Source organism: Peromyscus maniculatus, chromosome 1, assembly GCF_049852395.1.
Source record: "Peromyscus maniculatus bairdii isolate BWxNUB_F1_BW_parent chromosome 1, HU_Pman_BW_mat_3.1, whole genome shotgun sequence".
NCBI lineage: Eukaryota > Metazoa > Chordata > Mammalia > Rodentia > Cricetidae > Peromyscus > Peromyscus maniculatus.
Genome location: NC_134852.1, coordinates 213020914 through 213047233, shown reverse-complemented (window position 1 = coordinate 213047233; position 26320 = coordinate 213020914). Strand labels below are relative to the sequence as shown.

General features: G+C 46.5%; 2 long non-coding RNA genes across 3 annotated transcripts in view; one reads left to right on the top strand and one right to left on the bottom strand.

Annotated features, from left to right (window-relative positions):
• LOC121821209 (uncharacterized) overlaps window positions 1-26320 on the top strand; it is a 74528-nt gene that overhangs the window by 10706 nt on the left and 37502 nt on the right. The window lies entirely within an intron of this gene.
• The window catches only part of LOC121824731 (uncharacterized), a 59471-nt gene continuing 45035 nt past the window's right edge, over window positions 11885-26320 (bottom strand). For both annotated transcript variants that reach the window (XR_013048417.1, XR_013048418.1), the window contains 3 exons: window positions 16196-16407; window positions 15779-15858; window positions 11885-12396 (listed from right to left, as the gene is read on the bottom strand). This is a non-coding gene — a long non-coding RNA (uncharacterized LOC121824731). The remainder of the gene's footprint in view (window positions 12397-15778; window positions 15859-16195; window positions 16408-26320) is intronic.

Here is a 26320-nt window from a genome sequence, read left to right as displayed (position 1 = left end):
ACTTCCCAGGGGCTGGAAACACTTCCTCACTCCACTCATTCCATGATGGTAGCAGATGCACGCAGATGCCAAAACTCATCACATTTACAACGTTAGAATATTTTACTGCAGATCTTTATATTTTAGCAAAAGAAAAGAATCTTAGACAAATACTATAGCAAAAGAACATGCTGGAAAATTAAAGACTAAACAGAAGAGAAGACCGTTAACCCATCAGATGCTAGGCTCTGACAAGCTACCCCACCCTTGTGGTAGCAGAGAGGGCAGGTGCCGCATCCTTCAAGGGGGATTCCCTGCTCCTGCCAGACCTCTGCTTTGGTTTCTTTCCCAAACCTTCCACCCCACACTGCACTTCTCCATAAAGAGACCAAGTCAGGTCGAGAAGGAAGACAGAAGGGCTCAGCTGTCAGGAAATCCAGAAACTTCTTTCTAGTCAGTATCTGGCATACACAGTGTCGTCCTTCATAAAAAACAAATTATATGAAGTGGTTAAGAATCCACCACGGGCCCATTAAACATCTCCTTATAAAATATAAAATTTTAAGCTTGATGGGAGCATTAGTATACTAATAGAAACCGTGAAAAAAAAAATGAAAGCAACATTCTTCCACTGCCCCACTCCCCCAATCTATCTGTATGTGACAGGTGACAGTCATTGGCTGGCATTTGGAATTCAAGAGCGGAAAAACCTTTGAGGAGCACACTGCCAGAGGAGACCCAGCTTGTGCATAGTAAATGCAATGCGACCTTACAGGTGGGCGATGTCCCTATTGTCCCTGCTCTCCGGGAGTATTTTACGTTTTCCAGGGCTGCTGGGTGTGATGATCGTTTTCACTCTTGCATTATTTGAAAGGTAATGTGAGGGAAGTTGCCACTACAAAAGGCAAAAGGGGGAAAATATAAAGGCGACGTGAATTCTTCCCGAAGAGCTGCCTGAGATGGGTCTGGTTAAGCAGAGGCAGAGATGAAAGCAAAAAAACCTGGCTCTGAGGAAGAAAGAAAAGGCCGTTCCTCCTGAGAGCCCAAAGGGTAAAGCTGGCAGGGTGGCTAGGGCACTGACTTGGAGCAGAGTGGATTAAGAGGGGCCCTTAGAAACATGGAAGCATGGGATCACTTAAAAATCAGATATTTGTAGACGTTTTAGGTAATTTTCACTCTACCAATGGAGCATTTACCATTTACAAGGAAATTTGTAGTTGACCTGCAATTAACAAATTTAGTCAATCATAGTGCTGGCCCTCAAGAGCTAGCTGGGGTACTAGACAGCTAACTGTTATTAAATGGGATCAGTGTCCAAATGAAAAGTGCTCAGAAGAAAGCTACCGCTATTACATTTGAATGATTCAAGGCAAGCATACGCTTCCTGTGGCATTTCCAAGACACTCCTGGAGGTGAAGGAAGGCCATGAAGGAGATTCTTTATGGAAAGCAGTGAGGTATCTCAGGGGCTGCAAAACTTGGCGAGTATGTAGGTGACTGACTCTAGGCAGGTAGAAAGGACATGTGGGGCAAGGGACAGATGGGATCAATTATTTATTGAGTTTTTTTGGGCATGAGGTAGTTGGTATAGGCTGTCACATTTAAATATCATGAGCCCCTTCAAGGAAGGTGTGTGTGTGTGTGTGTGTGTGTGTGTGTGTGTGTGTACATGTGTACGTGTGTGTACATGTATATGTGTGTGTATGTGTGTGTGTGTATATATGTGTGTATGTGTGTGTGTTCACTATCCCTATTTTGCATGTTTAAAAATTGGGACTGGGACCAGGGAGATGTCTTGTCCCATAAAAGCCCTTGCTGCACAAACCTAATGACCTGAGTTTGAATCCTTGGAACAACCAATATAAAAACTGGTTGTGGTAATAACTAACTCTAATCCCAGCACTACAGCAACATGGGATGCAGATACAGGAGAATCCACAGGAAGCTCACAGGTCAGCTAGCCTGGAATGTGCAGCACAGTAGAAAACAACTAGAAAAACCCTGCCTCAAACAAGGCAAGGACCAATATCCAAGCCTCTGGTCCTCTAACCTCTACACGGGCATTATAGTTTGTGTACACACACACACACACACACACACACACACACACACACACACACACACACACACACACAGAGTGAGAGAGACAGATAGACAGACACACACAGAGAGACAGAGAATCACACAGAGGATCGAAGACCATATACACAAAATAATAATAGTAATAAATACTTGAAAAATAGTAATAATTGGAGCCCATAAAGGATAAGTAGATTCTCTGAAGATCAATACAGAAAGTCTCAGGACAAGGATTCAAACCTTGACCCTTGCCTCCCAATCCCTGACTTCAGGCCACAGTTCATCAGGAAGTCATGACCTCATGAGGTAGTTCTGAGGATTGAATATGATTAGGAAATCAAAATGCCTTTGTAAACTGTGGGCCTTTGACAGGCATTAACTGTAAAATAATGCAACTATATCTTCCTCTTAATGGTCAATTAATTATTCAGCAAATACTTCCTGTGTAAAAATGCCACATGAGGCACAGTCCTGGGCACTGGAAATGAAAGAGAAGAAATCTCTTTATGACATTGTGCAACAGATCAATGGGTTAATTCCATAAAGGACAGGCTCTGAGAGAGAAGCAAAAATCTCAAGGCTGCAGGATAGTATGCAGTCACTATTTCAAATATTGAAAAAGCAAAAGGAACTTACATATCCATTCATGGGAGATTTGCCTCAGAAAAAAAGATGCTTCCTCACTACAGAAAAGGGAAATAGTTTTCTGAAGTATCATGGGAAGATCTCTAAGACCCATCAAGGGAGGAAAAAGCAAGTTCTAGAACAGCATTGTCAACTTGTGGGCTGCAACCCCTTTAGGGGTTGAATGATCCTTTCACAGGGGTCTCCTAAGACCCTCAGAAAACACAGATATTTATATTACAATTCAAAACAGTAGCAACATTACAGTTATGAAGTAGCAATGAAAATAATTTTATGGTTGGGGGTCGTCACACCATGAGGAACTGTATTAAAGGGCCACAGCATTAGGAGGGTTAAGAACAACTATTCTAGAACAATACATGATATGATTCTGTTAATGTTTAACACAAACACCACTGTGTGTCTAGCTGCACGCACAGACCTAGATGGAAACTTGGAGAAACTTTCTGGAGAGATTTTCACTAAGCTGGCAGCAGATTGACTCTAGGACAGGAAAGGGGACCTAGAGAGTCCGCTGTAAACTGGGCAGTTTTCCTGGTGACGCCATGTACTTCTTGATTGTTTAATTGCTGACAATGAGAGTGCATTCATGCCCTGCCTGTGCAGTTAAGCAAGGAGGAACAGGCATGTGACCAGTTTAGTTACAGCAATATGATTATAGATGGCGGTTGTTCCTCTTTTAATCTCCTTTAATGTTCTTTAATGTGTCTACACAGTGATGTAGACATACAGATGAGATGGTGCCAAGACATAAAAGGAAGAATTAGAACATGGCATCCTGGCTTGAAAATCTTGCCTCTCCCCTCCCCAGCTACAGTTTATAGTGAAACCCTTTTTTAAAGAGCATCATGGATTGTTGGATAGAAACCCTTGCTCTCCCAGTTCTGAGACACATGTAATTATTTCTCAGCTAAGTAGCCCCAAGGATCTTTGTGATAGATATGACTTCATTATGAGAGCATCAGGCCTCTCCCAGGAGTGACTGAGCTGGAGAAATCAATGTAGGGGTTTTGGATGAGGGGTAGTTCTCCCTAGGGGTTCCCCTGTCTCTTAAACAGTGCCAAGCCAGCTATCCCTCGCTTTGTCTGATGTCTTCAAGCAAGCTCATACAACCTGTCCTAATGCATGGTCTCTGCAGCCTTGGGCAAGCTGTTGCTGTTTCTGGGTTTCTGAGAGAAGGCATTGGAGAGTGCAGCCTATAAAGTCGTTTCTAGTCCTACACTTCTGATTTCAACTGTGGAAAATTATGGAAGGATGTCACCATCCACATATTCCTTCCTGGGCATCTGTCACAGGCTGATGAAGGTGCTTGAAAGATGAATCCAGAACAGAGGCCTGGGTGTGCCCCCCCTCCTCTATAATCCAGAACAGAGGCCTGGGTGTGCTCCCCCCCTCCTCTATAATCCAGAACAGAGGCCTGGGTGTGCCCTCCTCCTCTATAATCCAGAACAGAGGCCTGGGTGTGACCCCCCCTCCTCTATAATCCAGAACAGAGGCCTGGGTGTCCCCCCCTCCTCTATAATCCAGAACAGAGGCCTGGGTGTGCCCCCCTCCTCTATAATCCAGAACAGAGGCCTGGGTGTGCTCCCCCCCTCCTCTATAATCCAGAACAGAGGCCTGGGTGTGCTCCCCCCCTCCTCTATAATCCAGAACAGAGGCCTGGGTGTGCTCCCCCACTCCTCTATAATCCAGAACAGAGGCCTGGGTGTGCTCCCCCCCTCCTCTATAATCCAGAACTGAAGCCTGGGTGTGCTCCCCCCTCTATAATCCAGAACAGAGGCCTGGGTGTGCCCCCCCTCCTCTATAATCCAGAACAGAGGCCTGGGTGTGCCCCCCTCCTCTACAATCCAAAACAGAGGCCTGTGTGTGCTCCCCCCCTCCTCTACAATCCAGAACTGAAGCCTGGGTGTGCCCCCCCTCCTCTATAATCCAGAACTGAAGCCTGGGTGTGCTCCCCCCTCCTCTATAATCCAGAACAGAGGCCTGGGTGCTCCCTCCCCTCCTCTATAATCCAGAACAGAGGCCTGGGTGTGCTGCCCCTCCTCTATAATCCAGAACAGAGGCCTGGGTGTGCTCCCCCACTCCTCTATAATCCAGAACAGAGGCCTGGGTGTGCTGCCCCCCCTCCTCTATAATCCAGAACAGAGGCCTGGGTGTGCTCCCCCCCTCCTCTATAATCCAGAACAGAGGCCTGGGTGTGCTGCCCCCCCTCCTCTATAATCCAGAACAGAGGCCTGGGTGTGCTCCCCCCCTCTATAATCCAGAACAGAGGCCTGGGTGTGCTCCCCCCACCTCTATAATCCAGAACAGAGGCCTGGGTGTGCTGCCCCCCCTCCTCTATAATCCAGAACAGAGGTCTGGGTGTGCTCCCCCCCCCTCTATAATCCAGAACAGAGGCCTGGGTGCTCCCTCCCCTCCTCTATAATCCAGAACAGAGGCCTGGGTGTGCTGCCCCTCCTCTATAATCCAGAACAGAGGCCTGGGTGTGCTCCCCCCTCCTCTATAATCCAGAACAGAGGCCTGGGTGTGCCCCCCCTCCTCTATAATCCAGAACAGAGGCCTGGGTGTGCTCCCCCCTCCTCTATAATCCAGAACAGAGGCCTGGGTGTGCTGCCCCCCTCTATAATCCAGAACAGAGGCCTGGGTGTGCCCCCCCTCCTCTATAATCCAGAACAGAGGCCTGGGTGTGCTCCCCCCTCCTCTATAATCCAGAACAGAGGCCTGGGTGTGCTCCCCCTCCTCTTCAGTCTGCCTCTGGATCTCCCCACACATTAGTTTCTTTTCTCATGGCTATGACAAAGTGTTTGGCAAAAGCTCCTTAAAGAGGAAAAGCTTTATTTTGGCTCACAGTCAAGGGTACAGACTATCACTGTGGGGAAGGCACAGGGTCAATCAGGAAGCAGACAGAGAGGGATGCTGGTGCTCAGCTAGCTTTCTCCCTTTTATTCAGTCTTGAACTCTATGGTTGGTTGCAACCCATAGTTAAGGTAGGTCTTCCCACCTTGATTTAGCCATATACAAACTCCCTTGAAGATATGCCCAGAAGTTTGTCTTCTAGGTGATTCTAGAAGACAAATATTATTTGTCTGTCACATTTGGCCTCTAATCTTCATCTCTTGGTTCTAACCTGGCTGTGCTCCTCACCATGCCAAATGGCTTCATGTCCTTACAGACTACATCACACCTATATTGCAAAAGGAAAAGAGAGCCTCCAGTGGGAACAGAAATGGTCTGAGGTCAGCATGAATTTTGAGAGGGTTAGAGATAGGACTCCAGGTCTCCCTGACCAGCCCACTGACTCTGCAAACTGTGGTATGCTGTGCACACCCTTCTGTATACAAAACCCTTAGTGGATTGGGGAAATGTGGGTGGGGGGCCAAGAAACCTCCAGCTTATTGACAAGTGTGTGGAGGGTAGACAACTTCCCAGGGAGGACGGTCCCCTCTGGTGGAGTCTCCAGACCTAGGCCCTTCCTGGGCCACCAGAGAATTGGCCTGGCCAAGCTTGTTTCCAAGTAGCAAGGAAGCCCAGGAACACTAAACACCAAGTGAGGAGACTGTGGCAGGAGACTCCACAACACTCTTGTTCAAGCTCAAGTAGGAACAACTTGCATCTGTGCACTAAGCGGGTGTGTTCATCCGGAAGGAAAAAAGGACATGTGGCAGAAGTAGAGGCTGGTCCAACTGTTCTTTATCTTCAAGCCATGTGACCAGATTGATCAGGTAAATGCTCAACTGCCAGACACTCAGTTTCTCCTTCTACAAAATGAGAATAATAACAATTACAAGTGTTCTTCCTTCAGAGGGAAATACCAAAGATAAAAGTCAAGTATAAGACATGTTGGATCCTATGTGAATGCTGTTGTAATTTTGGAGAGGAATGTTTTCCTGTTCCAGCTGAACCCTAAAGACCAATGGTCAGTTCTGTGAGGTGTTCCAGGAATGATGCTTTCAGGACACTGGGGCCTCCTTTGTTGGAAAGGTTATGCTGTCGTCTTGTGGGCTTCTCGGTAGAAAGAATAGACTCTTATGAGACCCCAGAAGCCTAAGCATCAGTAGACTCAGCTCTGGGTCTTCTATGCCAGCCACTCTGAGAAAGTTGCCCTACATTTCCAGACAAATTTGCCATGTATGTACAGTGCTTTTATTATAAACATAATATATGAGGGGCTGGAACACAGTATAGCTGGTAGAGTTCTTGTCTAGCATTCAGGAAGACAAGCCCTGGGTTAGACTCAGCATCACATAAACTGGTTGCAGTGGTGCACACCTATAACCCACTTAGGAGGTGGAGACAGGAGGATCAGTAGTTCAAGGTCATCCTTGACTTGCATACTGAGGCTAAAACCATCCAGGGCTACATGAGACCCTGTCACTACAACAACAATAAAATATTATATGATCAGAAAATATGTGAAAGAGGAACCAAAAGTCAAATTTAAAAGAAACCTCTCCCATCCTGCTACTGTTGACAATTATGTATGCTTGTTAGACAGACAGACAGACACATGATTGTTAGGCAGAAACTAGAATGGTAGTGAGTGAAAATGTTTTTTTCCAGTCTTAACTTTTTTGATAACTGTCATGGTTAGTATTGCTCTGTATTTCTTTTGTAGAAAGCTTGCTTCAGTCTTTCCAACATTTCTTTTGGGATGATGGCCTTTGTCTTGGTTTCATTTGTTGTTTTGCTTTCTGTTTTTGTGACGTGGGAAATAAACTCTGGGCCTCTGGGTTTTGATGGTCTTTTTTATTCTAAAAAAAATTCAGATTGCGTTTTTAATTTACTTATTGATTGACTGATTGATTGATGATTGATTGATAGAAGGGGAGTCAGTTCTCTCACTCCACCATGTGGACCCAGGGATTGAACTCAAGTGGTCAGACGGGGCAGCAAGAATCTGCTGTGGAACCTGCGGTTTGTCTTTCTTCAGTTCTCAGTCTCCGGCTCTTCTGTCCTTGAACCTGATCTGCACATTTTATGTCCTCAAGCAACGGGCTCACCTTTAATGCGCTTGGATCTCTATCTCTGTGAATGGATCACAAAGCAAAAAAACAAACATTTCCCCCTTCAGACAAGTAAACAGTTATTCCAACACCATGTTGGTACCGTCTAACCTTTTTCTAGTGTAGGAAATCAACATCTAACCATTCTAGACTCCATATTTATTGTTCTGACCTACAGGACAGCCAGAGCTACACAGAGAAACCATGTCTCAAAAAACAGAGAGAGAAAGAGAGAGAGAGAGAGAGAGAGAGAGAGAGAGAGAGAGAGAGAGAATTTTAGTATATTCTATATTACATATAGTATATGCAATATACATAGTTTTCAAAGAGCAACATAATACACATAATATCTTATTGCTTACCTTCCCATTTGGTGTGTTATAAATCTCTCTTTGCTTTATTCTTAACATTATTTTTTTCATATAATCCGCATTAAGCATCAATCCCCTGATGTCAGACATATAGATTGGTCCATCTTTTAACGTTGTAAATAGTTACATGGAGAACATCTTAGAAGCTCCATCTTTTTGTCTCTTCATAAATGATTTCCTTACAAGAAGTTTCTAGAAGTGGAATTTCTAGGACCTAAGGCATCCAACAATCTCAGGCATTCGTGACAAGGTAACAAGTAGCCCTTGAGAAAGCTGAGGAACATTAATTCTCCCACCTCCACTTTTTAATATGGATTTTTTTATTTTAGACTCTGCCTTCTCCATTACACCAAAGGTGCCTCTTAGGTTCTTAAGCCAGCTGGTGTCAACAGTGGCAGTGTTTCTGTCTGCCACCAGCTGTGTTCTGGCCATCTACAGCCTGAAAGAAACCGTAGAGTACCAACTTCCCAACTGAAGATCTATTTCATGAAGAGATGGATCCTCAGCTCTGGACTCTGACATCTAAGGTTAAACTAAAATGGTTAACTCAGCCATGATCTTTGCTTGCAGCAGAAGGTGTCTGAGCCCCGGGGAGATGTAAGTCACTCCAGGATTGCTACTTCTAAGTACCAGAAGATCCGTCTGGAGCTTCAAGTAAAATAAATAAATAAATAAATAAATAAATAAATAAATAAATAAATAAATAAATAAATAAATAAATACCCCTTCCTTGTCATTTTTATCAGGGAAGGGGTGTCATATTTCTTCCCATCAGGTGTTCTCTTGGCAAGAAACATGCCTCCTTGAGAACTGCTTCCAGCAAGCAAGTGACTACAAACACATCTGCATTGACAAGTTGAGACTTATATCCTTCTATGGTGCTTTTGCTCTTTTGAAAATGTTAATAAAAACTTAATGTGGAAAAAAACCAACTTTTTCCAAATATGTGTACCAATGGGCCCGAGGCAACTCATACTTTCTTATAAAATAAAGTAGGTCACTCACATCAATCATGTCGTCTTAGCACATTTTTTCCAAATTAGGAATTCTCCATCCATCATCCCACAGCATGGCAGCCCGTTTCCAAACATTTCCTTCTAATATGCTCTTTAACATGATAAGCAAATCTAATAGAATACATTAGTGTCACTTGTCAGTGATGGAGTGTTTCCTCCTGCTGCTGTCCTCCATGAGGAGTTCGGGGAAACTTTTTTATGAGTGCTCTCCTTGACAGTCATCAGTTGTTGAAAATATGACAATGGTCCCAGAGCTAATCAAGGCCACATTTGAGATAGCAGCATTAGAAAAATTGTCAACAATCTAGATTCTAGCTCACCACCTTACCTGTCATAGATGTAGAAATTCAAAAGATATGTGCGTCTCCAAATAACAGGTCCAGATTCTGCGCACAGAGAAGTGTTTAAATTTAGCCTGTGGCTTCAGTGATGTTGCACACCCCAGGCTTCATGTCAAGCCACATTGCCTGAAGAATAATTCTGAGTCTTCCAGATTATGCAGAAAGAGAGGATCCTTGGCTTCAGATGTGTGTGATTCTACAAAACTTGTTGCCATTTTTTCCAAGTGGCTTTGGACCCTGTATGAGCGGCATGCTCTGATTATGACCCACTTGAGATAAATGCTGTTTGTGACATTTACCTGGCAAAAATGGGGTGTTGTTTCCACTCCAATCTCTGGTTCTCCAACTCATGTGTTCAGTGTTAGCAATTGAATTTCTGAAGGAATTTTTTTCGGGGGGGAGGGGAGACTGAGTTTTGGCATAAAACATCCGGGCAAGTTGCAAAGGGGAGATGCATGCAAAGAAAGTCTAGGAATTCAGTTGTCCTGGGCTGTTGGCCGCCCAACAGGGAAGCATCTGAATGAAACAAGTTTAGAGCAGTAGGGTCTTGAAGACACTGGCTGGGGTGAGCCCCTGGTAAAGGGTTTGCCCTGTAAGTATGAAGACCTGGGTTCATCTCCAGAACCCATGTAAAAAGGTAGACAAGTTGGTGTACAGCTAAAGTTCCAGAGCTTCCAGACAGTCTGATGCCTGGGGCCTGTGAACCAGCCAGCTTAACCTACTTCTCAAGTTCCAAAGAGACACTGTGTCTCAAAGTACAAGGTGGGGCCACAGAAATGTCTCAATGGTAAGGGTGCTTGCTACCAAGCATTGTGCTCTGAATTCATCCTCAGAACCCATGTGATAGGAGAGAATTTACTCCTGCAAGTTGTCCTCTGTCTTCCACACTTGTAGTATAAGGTGGCATTCTCTCTCTCTCTCTCTCTCTCTCTCTCTCTCTCTCTCTCTCTCTCTCTCTCTCACACACACACACACACACACACACACACACACACACACACACACACACAGAATGCCTGATCCAGGAACCATGTTGCTTCTTCCCGTGGAGTGGGGCAGGTATAAGCTTTGTCAACCATAGCACCTGGCACTGCATTGTTAGGCTCAGAGCTAAAGACCTGAGGTTGTGAGATTGTGTGTCCCATTCATCATCAACAAAAAGGACAATATGTTGGGGACACAGGAATGAGCCCAGTGCTTGCTCTCAAAGCGTCTCTAAATCAGGCTTGTGAGGATGGTAATGAGGACAAAGAACAAAGGATGTGGGGAAGTAACCTGGACTGGAAGTGACGACTGTGACCTCTGCATTAGGCCCCGTGATGACTAGTGTCTGAGGACGTGCTAACAGGGCAGGGTGCTCTCTGCAGCCAGATAACAGGCAGGGAGGAAAATTGTGTGCAACAAGATATTAAGGACCAATGGCAAGTAGCTGCACAGAGAGGCACAAGTGGGAATCAGTGCGGGAAGAGCAAAGTCTGTGTGGAGAGAGCCTCAGACGTCCTATGGTGCAAAGCCACTCAGCAGTGTCTCCTTCCAAGGCTTATCAACACACCCACCTGCAACGGGAAGATTATTGGGGTCACGCTGATTCATGTGAACCTTGAAACTTCTGTTTTATGCTCATCCTGTTACACTAGGGAAGTGCTTTTGCAATGAGGAGCCCCCTGATGTGGTTCAGCGCATACTCCCAGAAATAAGGTGTCTTCTGTTTGGGGGTTTCTTAGTGCGTGGTGCAGTTTGTGGAGGTTGTTACTTTCCCTTACAACCTCAGAAAGGATGCGGAGTGCAGAACACCGGGTGCTCTGATGGATTGTTTGTTCGGCAAATGTTTATTGAGCAATTGCCCTGGTGTTGGGAGGCGATGCAGATGGACACAACCTTAGGGTCCCACCTTCATAGAGTTTGCCTTCTGGTGGGAAGACATGAAGTGAAGAAGAGGGTGTCAGAGAGTCACAGGAAATCAAAGAATCAAGTGGAGCTGTGGGACAACAGTGACTGGAGTCAGGAGAGGGAAGAGTGCACCAGAGAAGAGGGAGGAGGAAGAAGAGGCACCATCCAGACTGAGAACAGGGCACAAGCCCCCTACGCAAGGGTCTGACAAGTGCAAATGCAGGGTGAGTCAGAAGATGCCCTGAAGAGTGAGGGAAAGAATGGCAGCAGCTGAGGCTGGAGGTGGCAGGACCAAATTTGAGGTTCGGAGAACAACGAGAGCCACTGTGAGTCCTCAGCAGAGCAGTGACTGAGTCGTGAATATCGGGGTTCCGAGTGAGAACCACTCCTAGCCACCATCTGACCTTATCATCCCCAGGTTCTCTGCAAAGTCAAAACAAGTGTTCGGAGTGCATCAGCTTTTATTTCTACAGCAATCTTTGTACCCAACCACCATAGCATTTTTAATAACAAACTGGCAGAGAGTCAGACATCTGTACTTGAAAAAAAAGCCAGGCCAAGTATTTCTAAATGTTTTATATTTACTTGTAACATTAGAATAACCACGAGGTTGCTTTCTACATAATCGGAACCATTCTCATTAGGGTCCCACAAACCTCGTCCTCCATGGGTCTGGATGGTGGTTTTCATTACAGCAGTAACATTGATCTGACGGGAGTGAATCTCTCCTTGAACATTTGTGGAAAAAATGGGGAAGAAGTTGAGAGGAGCCAGAGCAAGCCGGGAAAATGAGAACTCGGGGAAGATAACCATCAGCCTGGCACGGGGGTAGCATCGAAGGGGTCCAGGCTTTGAAGTCCAGCAGAGCTGGGCCAGCCATGCAGCTGGGCAACCTTAGGGAGTCACTTGACATTTCTGAGCTTCAGGTCACTCAAAGACCCTACTTCATGGAGTTGTGTTGAGGTCTAAGGGGAATATCACCAGTGAAGGGTCTGATCCAATCTTGCTCCTTGACGGCAACTTTCAAAATTACTGTTTCCATTATAGTGTATCTTGAAGTTTGTCTACAAAATCTAACAGATAAAATACAAGGTTTCCAGTTAACCTGAGTTTTTTTGGATTGTACTCAGCAATTATTTAGTGTAATTGTGTCATGTTCAGTACCTAGAATACACTTGGAGTTATAAAAGTACATATGTATACTTATCAAAAAATTAAATTTGACTAGGCACTTTGTCTGGAAACTTTATTCTACAAGTTTAATTGTCAAAAGAATATCAAGAAGGAGTGACCTTTGGGAGCTGACCCAGTCGGACAGCCTAGCCGGGCCTCTGTCAGGAGCACTTTAAAGCATAGGCCACAGAGACCAGACTTGACTTTGAGTAGAGGCTCTGGAAAGACAGGTCCAGAAAGCAGCTCAAAGAACTTGTGGTGAGCCCATGTGACATACTTTGCAGGCGTGCCATTCAGAGGCAAAGGACAAAAGAATACCAGCCCCACCAGTGCCCCGGAATAAACCTGGAACCAGAAAACGGAGAGGTCTCATGTCTGTCATTCCCTGCACCCAATGGGGAGCTAGATCTGTGTGCCCGGGCTGTGAATCTTCCCAAACAACACAGACTACAGGGCTATTTGCCACCTACTTATTTTATGCCTTATCAGAAAAGGAGGTAAAACTCCCAAGAGCAGCAGCCACTCTTTTAATCTTCCTCTGGTTCATTCATGGATGACAGGGGAGCTGGGAGCTGGGCATGGCTAGGCACCAGCTGAGAGAAGCCACCGAGGCCTGGTCCCTATCACATCCCTGCAAGCTGTGAGAGAGTCAAGTCCTGGGGACTTCCCAGGAGACCTGGGCTTGTACAGAAAGGATCCTAACATCAAGAAAAGCAGCCAGCCAGTAAATTCCTACTTACTTCATTTTCTAAGACTTCTGAATGTGTTTTGAATTTTCTCTAAATTAAGATAATCATGAAAGGTTAAGATATTTCAACAGAGTGCCACCTGATCCCAGGGCTTGAATTGTATGCCTAATTAGTTCCCGAACATATGGTTCAGAATGTCTTATAAAAACAGGGTAATGACTTGAGGTATATTTGGGTATTAGATGGAGCGATGTTAAAGGGACATTCAGACCCATCTCAAAGTGTTGAACCTGCCCTTTGGGCCATGAGCTTTAGCTGGCGTCTGTTTCAAAGAGATATAAATAAATAAATAAATAAATAAATAAATAAATAAATAAATAAATAAATAAATAAATAAATAAATAGAAACCACTTTCCAATGGCCTCATGGTAAAACAAAATTCCATATGGAGATAGACATCAGGCATTAAAATACTTCAGATACAGCACAGCTGGAGGAACGTGTGGCCGAGGAACAGGAGTTGGGGGCAGTGAGGGGGGGGCTCATGCCAGGATGCACAGACCTAAGAACTGCTGGGGAAAATGCCTTACTGCGTCCAGGGAAGAAACTAATGAGTCACAAATGTCCCCAAGGCCTTTTGTTCCATCCTGGGCTTCAGCTGCCAACAACCCATTGGGTATACGCGTGTGTGGAACCTGGTCTGTGTCAGTCACTCTTCTCCACATCCTGCTCCCATGGGATCCCAACCTCCATATCTCACTCTGGAAGGCACTGTTGAGGCTCTCCAGCAGGAGGGCCTTGCTGCATGAACATCCTCAGTCTCTGATCTAGCCGTGGGGAGCATGTCAATCTCCTGTCCTAAGAAGGAGTGAACTCAATATACATTTTTAAAACATATGGTTGGTCTGCACATGGCAAGGTCCAGACAAGGCTCCTCTCTAAGTGCGCTTTCCATTTCTGCACCAGACCTCTCTTCTCTAGGCACTCTGGATTCATCCTGTTTGCAACATTCGGGCCACATGTTGAAAATGGCTACCCAGGGACTGGTGATATAGTTCAGTTGGTAGAGTGTTTTGCCCAGCATGCACAAAGACTTGGGCTTCCTCCTCAGCACTCAGTGTTTGCATAAACCTGATGTGGTGCACATGGCTGTAATCCCAGAACTCTGGGACAGTGACAAGAGGATCGTGAGTTCAAGATCATGCTTGGTTACATAGAAAGTTTGAGTTTGAAGCCAGCCTGCCCTACAAAGACTCTGTCACAACAAAAAGCAAGAAAAAAGCAATTGAGAAAGAGAGAGGGAGGGAAAGAGGGAGAGAGACTGCCTATTAGATATCTGTCATCTCAGGTCTTTAGAGAGATTACAGAAGACATTGTCCATCCCTTTATACCTATCCTGCCTCAGGCCATGCATCCATCTATACCTTCCCACCCTTTGAGTAAGGGTTCCTCAGAACCAGTTGGGTGGGTTTGTCATACATGGGAAGTGCAGAGCAGCTCCAGTGAGGAGGGGTTTGAAGGCAGACTCAGGGAGGAGCATCTGAGAGCAGGGTTGTATCAGAAACAGTAAATACAGGAGGAGAATGGCTTCCAGTGGAGGAAACAGGGATGTGTGTGCCCAGCTCTAAATGAAAAACTGATTGGGACAATGGTGGTTCCGGGTGACAAGGCCCTGCAGGGAAGTGCTTTCAAGCACCAATCCCAGAAGAAGGGAGGCCACAGTGTTGTCCCCGAATAGCAAGCTGTTGTCTGGGTTACAGCCATACACACCTCACCTGCCCATCACTCCCTCAAGCATCCTTGTCAGGCCCACAAGGCAGGTATGATCTGTCTTTTTGTTGTTTATTTTTTGTTGTTGTTGTTTTATAAGTAGGAAAATCAAAATCCCACAGCTCAGCTGTAATGTGACTCACATTTGAACCTGGACTCAGACTCCCCAAGTTCTCATTATGCTGAGAACTTCAGACAAGGGTCAGATTACAGAGGGTCTCAAAATTAAAGGAAGGGAACAGGGCAACCATACGCAGGAGATGCTGGAGCAGAAAGAGGCTTGGGCAGGAAGCCTAGGGAAGCAGCTAGAGTGCTCCCTCTGAGGCCATCAGAGCCGAACTGGGCCAGGGGCCAGGGGAGGAAGGAAAAGATGAATGCAAAAAAGGGAGGTAGAGGCCTGTCACGCAGAAGGCAGGAAAGAGCTTCCAAGACTCACTGCAGCTGCGCATCTAGAGGGGTGCTGGCCTTCTTCCAAAAGAGCCACAGCTCAGGGCAGATTCACAGAGCCAGGAGCCCTTACACACACGATGTCATTGGGCCACCCAACAACCCAACAGCAAAGCTGTTCTTACCTCTGCCATCTTAAAGATGGGCAAGTTGAGGCACCAAGAGGTTAATGAATTTGGCTTTGCCCTCTTTGGCAGGAAACAGCTTCAGCTGGAAAGTGACCAGAGCCTGAGTCCCTGACCACTGTCTACAATCACTCCATCATTGCACAATTCAGAAGACCGGGATGGGGGGGGGGGTCCTCACTGACCATCAAAATACATCGACCTAGATTGTTCCTAGCCTCCAAAACCCTCCCCAGTTTAGCCCAGTTACCTTTTTTCCTTTGTTCCCTCCTGGGGGAGCTCAGAGGGCTCCTGCTGCCACAGTGAAGCAAGTAGGAGGTCAGATCTGAGCTGTGATAGAGGGAGGAAGCGAAACCTTGTGAGCTGGGGACCCATCCTGGGGCAACGCAGCAGGAGACCTCCAAGCTGGGCCAAGCCAAGTGGGATGAAGATCAAAGGCAGTAGGGGGTGTAGGCGGGTGGTTCCAACAAGGAACAAAAGTGGGTAGGGTCCTCTGAGACTGCTTCCATATCATTCCTGTGGCTGTGGGGATGGACAGGCCTCTTCAAAGGCCTAGGATACCCCAACCTGTGTTGCAGGACAGAGTCCTGGGTCCCCAGGCCTGCCAAGATCTCCCCACTCCAGGGCTGAGGATATAAAGATCAGGAAGGGTTTTATGACTACATACCCTCCTTCACCCAGGCCATTGCTACTTTGAAGCTTGTTGGGGCTCAGTCCACAGCCACATGCTCAGGTGTTGCTGCTCTCCCATCCTGGGTGATACATGGAGCCTTCGTGATGCTGCCTGTCACACTTAGTGGCTGTGAGCACAATGCCACCCACTCTGCAGGTCTTCCAGAAGTCTTCAGACATGCTCAGTGGAGACACATTCCTAAATCCCTAGATCAATAAAATCAGTCAGCAGGGACATGTCCTAAGAAGCAAGACATACCCCTAGTAAAAGCACTGTCCAGGGAGCTCAGGCCCAAGATTCCACGCAAAGCACACTGATAGTGATATACACTGAGAAATGCAAGACAGAGTGCATCCTCCTGTGGCCCAAAAGAAAGACTGGCTGGTCTATGTTCCTGCAGAGGGATTACCTGGCCAGTCTGGGTATAAGTCAGGAGTCCCTGTTGTAGGACACTTAAATTGCTCCCAGTTGATAACTACTATTTTTAAAGAAAGAAGATGCATATTGTGTTCCTATGTACTGTCAGTCTATAGCAGTGAGTGTGGACCTCCTCTGTCTAGTAAAACCAGTCTTAGCAGAGGTTGTATCCAATGGTATTTTGAAAATAAAGGGTTTTCCTCTCCCAGAGAATGTGGTCAATTATTTTGCACTTGTGTGTGCACACACTCACATGTACACACACACACACACACACACACACACACACACACACACACAATTTGTGCATTTCAAGAACTGTTTGACAGTTAGTATGACAGTACACTCAGTATGTTCTGCTTTCCTATTACAAAAGCCCAGTTGCTGGGTCATCATCTGGGCAGCTCTGGTCATCACAAGGGAATGAGAACCACCATCCTGTTCAGCTGGTATCAGTTCAAAGCATTGCAGATGAAGGAGGCGTCGAGTGTCAAACAGCCTCTTTGGGAGTGTCCACATTCATCATCATTCCAACACACATGACAGTCTCTGCCACATGACTATCTTCACTAACCCTGAAGACCTGACTGGTACCTCTTTGGCTAGAAGGCCAAGGTTGGCTCCTTCTGGAAGCCCCTGAAGGGGCTCTGTTGCAAACCTCTCTCATAGCTTCTGGCACTTGCTGGTGTCCCTTGACTTATAGCAACATGGACCCAACCTCTGCCCCCATTTCACATGGTGTTTTCCTCTCTGTGTCTCTGTTTCCAAATTCTCCCATCCTAGGAAGAGCCATACTAACGATCTCATGCAAACTGGAATACATCTCCATAGACTCTGATTCCAAGCCAGGGCACATGCAAGTGAATTTGGGGTAAGAGAGATGCTGGAGACCCAGAACCACGTGGAGAATCAATAATTAGATGGAACAAATAGCAAGCTGTTTCTCCAGCCCGTTTGCTGCCAGCTTCCTTCCACATCCTTGGAACAGAAGCAGGTCCGGTGTGCAGGAGACTCTTCAGGATGTCCAGTCCTGCTCACTGGGCTGTGAGCTTGCATCGTTGTCAGAGGCTGAAGTCCTTTGCTTGGAGGCTGTTCAGAGACACCTCCCACCATAGCCATCACCATCTTGCTTTATAAGAGAAAATACTGAAGTCCTGAGAAATCATTTCCTTACGTTGTACCATTGATAAATGGCAGAGTCAAAACCAGGGTCAGCCCTTGACTCTGCCCAGTTTCCCTCAGACACGGACATTCCAATTTCTAAAAGCACCTATGGGTGGTTTACAAGAATCAGGGAAACTTTAATTCCTCTGCCACCACTCGTTGAAGACACTTCGGATTGTTCAAAAACAATAATGCTGTTATTATTTGACATAAATATGTTCACAGCCTTGTGAGAGGTGTGAATAAAAGCATCTTTGGAGAAGTGCAAATACAATTTCATTGTCACACAGAACCTAAGTGATGCAATGAAGGTGATCTGCAAATGTTACAGCCTCAGGAGTAACCTCCAGTGACTCTTTCCCTTTCCAAGCAGATTGCCCCAGGGCCATTCCATTATTCTAGCAAAATAATGACAATGTCCACTACCACCTCTTGAGAGCCTGTGACATTCGAGGCTCTAAATGCTGGGCACACCTTATCTCATTTCTCCTCCCAACAGCCCTCTAGGAGAGGACGTTCTTTCCCCTCTGCCAAGGAGGAATCTAAGTTTGGTCCACTGGTCTTAGGTGTTTTTTTCTCACCAGAATACCTCTGGGTGGGACAAGCACTCTTCAGTGGCCACAGTGTCATTATCTCTTGTCACTATAGCCACACTCATTGCAAAAAGTAAGGAATTACTTCTAAAAATAGCATCATTGAGATACCCGCATCTTGCATTAGTTATTCATTTAAAGTTTGTTTGAAAACCATCATTGTCAGCTTGACTGGATTTGGAGTCCTCTAGGAAACACACCTCTGGGTGTATCTGTGTGGGTGTTTCAGAGATGTTTAACTGAGAATGGAAGACATGCTCTGAACAAGGGTGGCACCATTCCATGGACTGGTGTCCTAAACTGAATGAAAAAGAAACAGGAAAAAGTCAGTTAAGCTCGTCATTTGTCTCTGTGTTTTCTGACTGTGGCCATGATGCGACCCACCGCCTCACTCTTCTCCACTATGTCCGCCTGCCACCCTCTCAGACTACGAGCCTAAGCAAACCATCCCTCCCTCTCTTTTTTCCTTAAGTTGCTATTGTCAAGCATTTTGTGACAGCGATGAAAAAAGAAACACAAACTGTGCTGGGGATTTTACACACACGTGTGTATGAAGCCCTCACCACAGCCAGCCCTTGAACATTCCCATCACCTGAAAGAGAAGGCCAGTGCCCAACAGCAACCATCCCTCTCCTGCCCTCCCTCCATCAACCTGAAGCAACCACTAATTTACTTTTTATCTCTATGGAGTTACTGATTCTATACATTTCATATAAACAAAAGCACACATGTGGCCTTTTGTGTCTGTCTTCTTTAATCTAATCTATCTTCCAAGCTCATAGACACTGCAAATGTGTCCATACACCACTGAGTGAACAGCATGTCACTGTATGGATATGGCACACCAGGAATGACATTCCAGAAAACCATCCTCCTGAAATGCAGATTAATGTCTTTATTCAGCAAAGGATGTGTGATTAATAAAATGGGTGAAGGGATATAGTTTGAAGCTTATAAAGGCCTCATTCCTTAGGTCCCAACAGAGCTGTTTTTATGCTTAAAAAAAGATTTATTTATTTATTTGTTTATTGATTGATTGATTGATTGATTGATTGATTATATATACGGTGTTCTCTCTGCATGTATCCCTGCAGGCCTGAAGAGGGCACCAGATCTCATTGCAGATGGTTGTGAGCCACCATGTGTTTGCTGTGAATTGAACTCAGGACCTCTGGAAGAGTAGCCAGTGTTCTTAACCTCTGAGCCATCTCACTTTTACCAAGAAGCTAGGCTACACTACAGTAGGATTTTGTTAGTAATCTTTTCTTGATATGAAGTGAAAATCAAGGGTATAAACAGAACTGAAGAAAATGGTCTCAGGCCTCCTTAGAAATCACAGAAATAAGAGCTGGGGAGAGATCTCAGTAAGGATATGCCTTGCAACCAATCTCACACACACTTGTCATTCCAGCTCTGGTGAGGCAGAGGTAGGCTGATCCCTGGGCTCACTCAGTGGTGAGCTCCTAAGTTCCAGGCCAGTAAGAGACCCTGTCAGAAAGAAAGAAAGAAAGAAAGAAAGAAAGAAAGAAAGAAAGAAAGAAAGAAGGAAGGAAGGAAGGAAGGAAGGAAGGAAGGAAGGAAGGAAGGAAGGAAGGAAGGAAGGAAGGAAGGAAGGAAGGAATTCAGATGGAGTCTGAGGTACCTGCACACACATGCACATATGCACACATCTATACACAAGAAGCAGCAGGGGCAACTCAAGAGCTGAGAGGAAGTGCTAAACTCTAAACTGCCATCTCAGACTCAACAGACTTGCTAAGCAGAGCACTGAAAATGCCCTTGGTATCAAGCCATAATGACCTTCCTTCAAAGCATGCATGTTGCAGATCCACCCTTGGTTCTTGGGGCCAGAGCCCAGGACCACAGTTTCCTTTTACAGAAAGGTTGTTCCCAGTCAGTCAAACAAACAGAGCTGGCAAATGAGGTCCCCTGTACCCCTGGAACCGCCTTAGGGTGAGAAGCAGTCTAGGAACCAGCAGGAAGGAAGGGATTGTAAAGGGAATTTTTGACCTTAAAGCTTGAAAAAATGTCCCCCATTCACAAAACCCTGTTGTTCTTTCCCCAGGGAAATCCCACCAAACAGAAATGTCTAAGGCTGAGCAGGGGGAGACAAATCCTCATACCTTAAACTGATGGAGTCCTGGTTGTCTTTGACCCAGGAATTTTCTCTGGTCCTGCAAGTGGGAGTGGGAAGAGTCTACTCATGATCTAAGTGTCCAGACAGAGAACTTACACTTCTTTCTAGTATCTTGGGCTCTGAGTTGCAATGTTGCAGGTTCAGGCCACCCCACTCCACCCCAGTTTGATCCTCTGCAGTCTCTCAGAAGGCCCCTTCTATCCATCTGTAAGCAGAGTCAGTGAGATTCGACTGCAGATGCAGAGAATCATTGAAATACAGGGGTTTATGACCCTCATACCTGGTGATGTGAATATAAAAGGCACTGGGTGGAAAAGCCAGAGAGCCTTGGCATGGGTCTGGCTTCCTAGCTAGTCCATATCTGGTTTCTTACTTCTGGGTTCCTGTTTGTCCCTCTCCAAAGTGAAACATTCAGTTGAAGGCACTGTGAACTCCTTTCGACTCATATGGGGACTACAATCCCTTAGCAGAGGCTGTCTAGAGGGCTGTGTTGAGTCGATTCTGATGTGGGATCAGTTAGCAAAGACGAAAGGGCAGGTACCCTAACCTCCCGCATACTGCCACTCTTGGCCTTGCTGTCCGAAGTCCTCTTGGTCTTAGCCCTCGTGTGATTTTATGATTCCTCGTGCCTTTGCTCTTTTATTTGCCTTCTTGGAGTGACAGTGGTCTACAGATAATTAAGAGTAGGACTGTGCCATGTAAGTCACAGACTGCCAGGATAGAGGAGGCGAGGTACCCTAGATATCAGAAATTAGCATGAAAAGCCAGTCAACACAGAGCTAAATCTCACAGGTCATGAAGCAGCTAACATGGATGAGCCAGTCATCAGGTTGTTCACTATGAGACAAATGCATGCTATTGCCTCCATCCACCTAGACAGATCATGGAGGACTGAGAAAGTAAACTCCACCTTTAAAAATCAAAAATGAAGGCTGGGAGCTTCTTAAGCCAATAAGGTCCTTGCATAATCATGAGGACCTCATTAGATCCTTAAAACCCAATGTCTGTCAGGTGTGGTGGCATGTCTGTCAGGTGTGGTGGCATGTCAGGTGTGGTGGCATGTCTGTTAGGTGTGGTGGCATGTCAGGTGTGGTGGCATGTCTGTCAGGTGTGGTGGCATGTCTGTCATGTGTGGTGGCATGTCTGTCAGGTGTGGTGGCATGTCATGTGTGGTGGCATGTCTGTCATGTGTGGTGGCATGTCTTTCATGTGTGGTGGCATGTCTGTCAGGTGTGGTGGCATGTCAGGTGTGGTGGCATGTCTGTTAGGTGTGGTAGCATGTCTGTCATGTGTGGTGGCATGTCTGTCATGTGTGGTGGCATGTTTGTCAGGTGTGGTGGCATGTCTGTCATGTGTGGTGGCTTGTCATGTGTGGTGGCATGTCTGTCATGTGTGGTGGCATGTCTGTCAAGTGTGGTGGCATGTCTGTCAGGTGTGGTGGCATGTCTGTCAGGTGTGGTGGCATGTCTGTCATGTGTGGTGGCACGTCTGTCATGTGTGGTGGCATGTCTGTCAGGTGTGGTGGCATGTCTGTCATGTGTGGTGGCATGTCTGTCAGGTGTGGTGGCTTGTCAGGTGTGGTGGCATGTCTGTCATGTGTGGTGGCATGTCTGTCAGGTGTGGTGGCATGTCTGTCATGTGTGGTGGCATGTCTGTCAGGTGTGGTGGCATGTCTGTCATGTGTGGTGGCATGTCTGTCAGGTGTGGTGGCATGTCTGTCAGGTGTGGTGGCATGTCTGTCAGGTGTGGTGGCATGTCTGTCATGTGTGGTGGCATGTCTGTCAGGTGTGGTGGCATGTCTGTCAGGTGTGGTGGCATGTCTGTCAGGTGTGGTGGCATGTCTGTCAGGTGTGGTGGCATGTCTGTCAGGTGTGGTGGCATGTCTGTCAGGTGTGGTGGCATGTCTGTCAGGTGTGGTGGCATGTCTGTCATGTGTGGTGGCATGTCTGTCAGGTGTGGTGGCATGTCTGTCAGGTGTGGTGGCATGTCTGTCAGGTGTGGTGGCATGTCTGTCAGGTGTGGTGGCATGTCTGTCAGGTGTGGTGGCATGTCTGTCAGGTGTGGTGGCATGTCTGTCAGGTGTGGTGGCATGTCTGTCAGGTGTGGTGGCATGTCTGTCAGGTGTGGTGGCATGTCTGTCATGTGTGGTGGCATGTCTGTCAGGTGTGGTGGCATGTCTGTCAGGTGTGGTGGCATGTCTGTCAGGTGTGGTGGCATGCACTTAGATCCCAGTGCAGGGGAGACAAAGACAAAGGGGTCTCTGGGACTTGCTGGCCAAATTGGTGAATTCCAGGCAAGGTAAGAGACTGTTTCAAAAACAAGATGGATAGCACCTGAAGGAGGACACCAGATGTACACAGCCTCTACATGTACAAGCACGCATACAAGTGAACATACTTGTGCGCACAAACACACACGAGCACGCTAAATAACAAAATGGCAAGAGAGGCCTGGGATGTAGCTCAGTGGTAGCAAGAATAGAAAAAGCAAAGAGAGTTTGAAGCAAAGGCAGACTGGACATGTGCAGTGCCTCTGTCTGTAAAGTGAGGGTAAGTTCCTCCCTGAGGGGTCTCTGAGACCCTGCAATGAGAAACCCACACTAGGGGACTGGGGGAGTACCTGGCACTAAGTGATCCTTCTTCATCAAAACAACCCAGCATCCTGGTGCTGTTCTCCACGCAGTCCTCAGTGGTACCAGGCCTGGGGCCTGTGAACTGTTCTGAAACGGGCCGTCCCTCCAGCAGGGCAGCAGCCTGCTGTTCGCCACAGAGGCCCCACGCTCACCAGTTCCAATAACACAATTAGTCATTTTTCATTCCTGAGATATCTGCCCATGGGTGGGTGCGTGTGTGCATGTGCGAGGGTGTATGTGCCTTTTGAGAAGGGGAAAATCCATATTCTCTCTCTTCTGCCTGAATTAATCAAATAAATCTTCTGTAAGGAGCTGCTAAATGAATCACAGATGGCTCTGCCCTTTTACAGGTTACAGAAAGCACCCGTTACAGTCCTTTTAATTTATCAGAGGAAAAAAGATGCCCTCCCGTGCCCCTTCCCTCTCACAGTAATAATCAGAACCAGCCTATTTTCCAAGGGTCCGAGACTCATTTTCAAAAAATGTGTATCAATAGATGTAACAGTGGGAAGAGTATTTTGCCAAGTTCCAGCCTCCAGCACGGCAAAGGTGCCCTGGCTGGGGAGAGCGTTTATAAAACCACATTTAATAAAAGAGAGTGTTATATTAAGTGTGTTTGCTAGTGTATTTCAGCATATGGTTTCCATATCAGGCAGAAAGATGGCAAACACATGCTTTCTACCTTCCTTCGAACCTTCCTGAGAGGCGTTCTTTCTGATGGGTAGTGGGATGGGAAGTTTTTGTTTGTTTGTTTTTTGTTTTGTTTTGGATGTGAGTGTGTTGTTTTGTCTGGTTTTACAACTCAAGCTCACATGGAAAAGCACGGAGGGACATTCAGCAAGCGTGTGGAAACTGCTTTTCCTACTTACGTAGTTAGCCCAAGAAAGTTGCCTAGCTGGCTTTCCGCAGAGGTCCTTACATTCTCCCAGATTCCCCATCCTCTCCATAGCTAACTTGACAGTGTGAATCCAGTTCAGCTGCACAGAGCTCCTGGATTTTAAACGTGAACTTGGCAGTAACGACCTCTGAGAACGACTGCTTAGCTTTGTGTCCTCAAAAGTTTCTGCAGATCAACCACTCCCCTAGCCATTCGTCTGTCCAGAGACCAGGTGTGGCACTTGGGGTTTTCTGTGTGTTGTGTGTGTGTGTGTGTGTGTGTGTGTGTGTGTGTGTGTGTGTGTGTGTAAGCCAGAGGTCAATGTCAGATGTCTTCCCCCCCGGCACTCTCTACCTTATTTTCAAAATAGGATCTTTCACTGAACCTAGAACTCATTGTTTGGGCTAAACTGGCTGTCCCATGAGCCCCAGGATCTGCCTGTCGCATCCCTAACACCTAGGTTATGGACACATGCCACTATGCTTCATTTCTAATGTGAGTGGTGGGAATTTGAACTCAAGTCCTAGTGCCTACCACAATATCTCCAGTATTGGGGATTTTATCTGCTAGGATCCTGTAGGTCAGAGGCTTTTGGATATGATAAGTGTGGGATTCCTGGAAAGGCAGCTAGAAACAACCTCTCTAGCCGACCACCATTAAATAATCTAACAAGTTCTCAAGTTTAGGACGATCAGAGAGGCTGAGAGGCTATATTTGATAGGAAGTGGGTGGGGGCCTCTGTAGCCAGGCTGACTTGCCTCCCACCCCCTCCCTACTGACCTGAGAAGATCTGCCTGGGCCAGCTATAAATCTACCGGTACCATTTCTTTTTCGTCACTTTCCTAATCCTGTGCCCTTGGTTTCATGTGCTGTAATTACTAACATCTGCTTTCTGAGCCCAGCTCGCATGGAGTTTGCAAAGGCGGTTCTCGGTCCAGAACAATGGTGACAGCTGTTTCATTTAGCCCAGGGCCAGCACTTCCTGTTCAGTCTACATCTGCCCTTCTGTGTCCAATTTTGGTTTCGGGGGTTTTGTGTTTTGTTTTCTATTTTTTCCCTTCATCTGACCTTACTATATGTTTAAGAAGAATGTCTAACTTAGCACTGTAGCTAGGATTTCTGGCACATCTGCTTACTCTGTTGGCAACAGGCAGAGAAAGACATGAGAAGATCCAGACTGTATCCAGAGGCTAACATGGTAGAGGGAGGGGACAGAGCGAGGAAGTGGCTTGGGACCCTCATAGCAGGCTCTGAAAAGATTCCTGAGGCCTGAAGGTGACCTCTCTGGAACTTAGGGACAGGAAAGATTAGTTGATCTGTCTCCCAGTATGGGCTCATCTCCTTGGCTTCTTTGGTGAGGGATCACCTGAACAATCCCCTCCAGGAAGAAGCACAGGGGTAGCCTCTCACATTCAGAAGCCCCTCTTCTTTGGGCAGCAAACAAGCTACTCAAATAAGGCAAGAGTTAGAGAGGTCCAGCGTCACTCTTCCCCTGGAGACAACAGCTCTGCGCCTGAAATCCCTTGAGTTACTCAGGGAGTCCCTCAGGTTTAGTGAGGCAGTTTGAAATGGATAGAATAAAGGCTTTGCATGAACTGCCTGGGTCCCTTAGCATATGTGGGTATGTGTGTCTGTCTGGGACAAAGAAAATGGAACTACACCCCTTTGTGCCCTCCCATCCACGCCCCCCAACCCCAGCCTAATTCCAGCTGACCCATACTTGATGTTTTCAGCCTGGCTGGCACATAGATAACAAGTTGTTAATCTGAGACCCCACCACAAGTGCCAAGTCAGATGCCCTCAGGCCCTGCTGGATAGTCATCACTCTGGCAGGGGGAAAACAATCTTCCTGTGGATAAAGTCTTACAGGAAGGTACAATGTCCTGTGGATGCCCACGGCACAGCGTGAGAGTCTCAGGGGACAGAGGCACAGTAACTCGATGTCTGTGCTTTTCATTGGACCCAGGGAGGGCAAAAGCCCTGGAGTCTACCATCTCTTCCTTTATTTTCCTTAACAGAGAAAATTGAGCCCCAGAGAGAAGAAACTACTAGTCTATAGCTTTGGTTTAGCCAAGCTTAACCTAGCAACACAGAGCCGTGTGTGTGAAGGACATGCTTCTCTTCACATCAGTGTAAAGTGTCCTTTTCCATCTTAGCTCTTCTCTGCTTTCCTTTTAAGATTTTAAGATTTATTTTTTAATCATGTGTATATGTGTATAGGTGTGTTCATATGAGAGCAGGTGCCTGTGAGGATGGATGGCTCAGATCTCTCTGGAGCTAGGATTACAGGGGGTAGTGA